This window comes from Aquarana catesbeiana, linkage group LG04 (assembly GCF_042186555.1).
Source record: "Aquarana catesbeiana isolate 2022-GZ linkage group LG04, ASM4218655v1, whole genome shotgun sequence".
In the NCBI taxonomy this organism is placed as follows: domain Eukaryota; kingdom Metazoa; phylum Chordata; class Amphibia; order Anura; family Ranidae; genus Aquarana; species Aquarana catesbeiana.
In genome coordinates this window covers 421,239,716-421,244,337 of record NC_133327.1, presented here as the reverse complement: position 1 = coordinate 421,244,337, position 4,622 = coordinate 421,239,716, and positions in this window count along the sequence as shown.

The following is a 4,622-nucleotide window of genomic DNA, read 5'->3' as shown; positions in this document are numbered from 1 at the left end:
GTACAGTTTCCTAAATGATCCTAGTCTTTTCCTATGCTGTTTGTCACCATTTCTAACCTTTCCCACCAGCCTCTTCCAATTCACTGAGTCTATGGCTACCCTGTGCCCTCCTTTTATAGTGAAGGGGTTGGCTTTTCCACAGGCCCCCTTATTGGCCCTTCTAATCCTGCTGACCATAGTATAAAGGCCATGTGGTGAATTATGTTTTTAAAAAATTTTCCTAGAGAATCTGAACATAAATATGCTGGGACCGCAAATCTCAAACACACAGGATTCACCTCAAACGCACGCAGCGGACAGGATTCACCTCAAACGCACGCAGCGGCGAATCTGAATCTCATCCCCAGTGGCTGAATTTATTTTGTTGCTGTTGATGCTGACCCCAGTGATGGAATATGCATATGGTTTCAGACCACATAGAGCAATTGCAGATTTGTATAATGTTTTACATTTTAGAGAATGTGATCCTCTCCACAAATATATAATAACAGTCTCCCAAAATTTTTGTAAGAATTTGCATTTAAAGTGAACTTGTAAGAATAAAAATGGTGAAGGCCCATTGGCCATTATCTTGACTACTACCTACAGCAGGGGTGTTAAACTCAATTTTATCATGGGCCACATAAGCATTATGGCTGCCCTCAAAGGGCCGGTTGTATCTGTAAGACTAGATGTCCAAAACACGATACTCCCCCTTATATCAGATTTAAAGAGCCCCCTCCCCACCAACACTTACATCACAGTGCACCCCCCTTGCCTTGTGCTGCTGATGGGAAAAATTGTGGGTAAGCTGGGAATCAGAAAGTGCAGGGTCTGGAGGAGGACTGGAGGTGGGCTGGAGTCAGCTGCCCGGAGTCTGCTGAATGCTGAGACCAGGGAACATGGAGACAAGAGAGTGCATAAACTAACAAAAAAAACAAAGGATTCCATAAACTGTGCTGGGTTGATATAGTTGAGTATGGGGAATGTACTCTGGGATTTTAAAACAGAAAGTTGTCCCCTCTGTACAGATTTTCAATAAAAAAATGGCAGCATGTCAGATCATCCATATGACTTGCCACTGAAAGCGGCCACCTTCAAAAATGATTCTGAGCACTATCGATCTTGTTAATCTGGCAATACTAATACAACTTTTAATTACTCTCATGACTATTTTAGGAACAAATACAGCAAGTAATTGGAAGGGAAGGGGGGATATTATTTGACTTTCATCTACAAATGAGAGATTTTTAAACTTGAATTTGTGGCCATCAATTAGTTCTTATTAGATAATCTTTATTGCACTATAACGGAACAAAAATTTCCTTTTATCCTGACTTCTCGGCCGAGGTACAGCGCAAAAGGGCCAAGTTTGCAGAGGTAAAGAAAAGATTGCAGAAGATCCAAGTCACGTATGCCATGTTATACCCGGCTAAATTACGCATTACCGCAAGAGGTCAGTCCACATTTTTTGAATCTGCAGCCGAAGCGTCTGCCTGGTTGGACCACAATGAGCAAGATCTAAGGAGGAGGAGAGAGGCTGATATGGGAGAGTGAACAACACTAAGCGGAGCTGGGAAGTCGGTCAGTCATTACTAGACGTTTTATAGTCTACAACACATTTTGCGGGACAATGTTACTATTTTACAAAGTTAACGCGCGACAAGGGCTTTGTTCACAAGAGATATATCAAGAAACGTCAAACACCAAGGTGGGATAGTTGTACCCACAGGAACTTTTTTGAACACTCAAGTTTTGGCCCAGTTGAAGGGGCTGGTTACAATGTGCCCGGTTGGCACCAGTTTAAAGCACAACTTAAGGTGCACAGACGGATCGGGGAACCCCCCCTGACCACTGTGGGAAAGATGCTCATATCCAGGGAACAGGTTCTAAACTACGGAGCACACTGTTTCAGTTAGGAAGGACACTTCTGAATATGGAGACACCACGCACACTCTTCCACAGAAGCCTCGGGTCGTCATTGCAAAACAACGCTGAATTCTATACCAGGACAGTCTGGGTCATCGGGACTGGCACTGATACTTTACGGCCAGAAGACAAGACGAAGAAAAAGATTCACCCAGGACTTATCACTTTACAGTACCAATTATGGCAAACACCCCAGTTGTGACATGGAACGTCCGAGGGGTCCATGATCCCTTGAAACGTATCATGATAAGCACATGTCTGAGAAAATTTCACCCAGCAATAGTGGGCCTCCAGGAGACTCATCTAACAAAAGATACAGTCAGTTCTCTGCAGTATTCCTGGGTGGGCAAGGCCTACCATTCCACTCACACTGCGTACTCTCGCGGGGTGAGTGTCTTGGTACATAAGTCCTTGGCCTACCAGGAATTAGACGCTGTTATTGATTCCATGGGTAAATTTGTGTTTTTACACTGCAGGTTGTATACATTGACGTTGATATTGGTGTTTGTGTACATACCTCCTCCGTTCTCCAGGGAAATCCTGCAGCTCCTCTTGACTTACCTGGTTGACAAACCTGATGTCCCAATAATGATCATGGGTGACTTTAATGGTTACTTAGATCCCAGACTAGACAAGCACCCCCCGGCACAGCCACCCTCGGGAAACAGGGGCACTATTCTGAGCAGACTACTGATAGAGGTGGGTTGGATAGACTTGTGGAGAGCTAAATACCCTAATATCAAACAATTTTCCTGCTTCTCCAAAACCCATGGGTCACTCTCCCGGATTGACCTGTGTGTGGGGTCCCCTCAACTCTTGAGTGTTATGCATAAGGTAGAATATTTACCCCGGGGGGTTTCGGATCACTCTCCTCTGGTCGCTTATCTTATCACTAGACCGGCGACCACACTGCCGAGAGCACCGTGGAAACTGAATGCTTTTTGGCTAAAGCTTTTCACCTCTCACGATAGAGTAGCGAAACAGATAGAACAATACTTTTTTGACAACCGTAGACAAACTGATTTATTATTAAGATGGGATGCCTTTAAGGCTTGCCTGAGAGGTACATTTATAGCTGAAATTGCTGACGTAAAACACAACTCCGCAGCCGTACTGATACAGGTGGAAGACCGGGTGAAGCAATTGGAGCTTGCTTTTATTTTAGACCCATCAGAGTCCGCGAGGGGGGCATGGATATCGGCTCAGGAGTCCCTGGACCGGTTGAGGGCCTCCGCCCCGGAACGCAAAAGGTTCTTTACTAAACAAGCGTTTTACGAAGAGGGTGAAAAAACTGGTAGATTGTTGGCTAGAATTGCCAGATCTCAACAGTCGTCCCCTGCTATAGGAGCGATACGTAGCTCCTCGGGACGCCTGGTGAATGATCCGGAGAAAATTATAGAGGAGCTAGCCTCTTTTTACGCAGAGTTATATAAGCCATGTGACAGTTATACAGACGAGGAGCTGCAGACATATATGGGTACTATAACGCTTCCAGCTCTGACCCACCAGGCGAGGGGGGAACTGGAGGCGCCAATTTCGCTAGACGAACTGAGGGAGGCGGCTGCCTCTTTTCCTACATGCAAAGCCCCCGGGGACGACGGGCTTCCCATGGAGGTCTACACCCAATATGGCAAAATAATCCTACCTAAACTGCTTGAAGTATTAAATGCATCCTTTAAATTGGGAAGGCTACCTACCACTATGACTAAAGCTAACATTATATTATTGTTGAAAATGGGTAAGGATCCCTTAGACCCGGGCTCCTATAGGCCTATATCGCTCCTTCAGAGCGACATTAAATTACTAGCGAAAGTACTGGCCATGCGGGTTAATAGGATTGTTAGAACAATAGTTCACTCAGATCAAGCAGGTTTTATGCCTCGAACATCTACGGCGACCAACCTTAGACGCCTATACTTAAACATGCAGACCCCCTCGGAATCGATGGGCCGTAGAGCCTTGCTGTCTCTTGATGCCAATAAGGCATTTGACAGCGTGTGCTGGAGATATCTGTGGGCGGTTCTGGCCAAGTTTGGGTTTGGGCCCAGGTTCATCGGGTGGGTTAGGCTGCTGTATGACACACCACAGGTGGCTATACGTGTGGCAGATCGAATGTCTTATGCCTTTGGGTTGAGCAGGGGGACCAGACAGGGGTGCCCTCTGTCCCCCCTGCTCTTCGCACTGGCTATAGAGCCCCTGGCGGCACGGGTGAGAGAGTGCCCACAGATTAGAGGTTTCCGATATGGTGAATTGCATGAAAAAATCATGCTCTACGCCGATGATATGCTTTTGTTTTTGGAAGACGCAGAGAGCTCCCTGGAACAGGCAATGTCACTTATCACTGAATTTGGCCACTTTTCAGGTCTCACTATCAACTGGACTAAATCTGCCTTAATATTTATAGACGGTTCCCCGATGACCAATGTGAGACCTCCGACTCAGATACCTGTAGTTTCTACCTTTAAATATTTAGGTATCCACATCTCACCCAAACTTATGGACTTTTGTAGCCTGAATGTCTACCCTCTGATGTCGCGGTTTAGAGATAGAATAAATGTCTGGAATAAACTTAAGATGTCCCTGGCAGGAAAAGTGAATCTCATAAAAATGATTCTGATGCCACAATTTCTATACATGCTACATAACACGCCGGTAGTTATTACGCTAAAGATATTCAGAGTGGTTAACTCTTTATTCCGGCTGTTGCTGTGGCA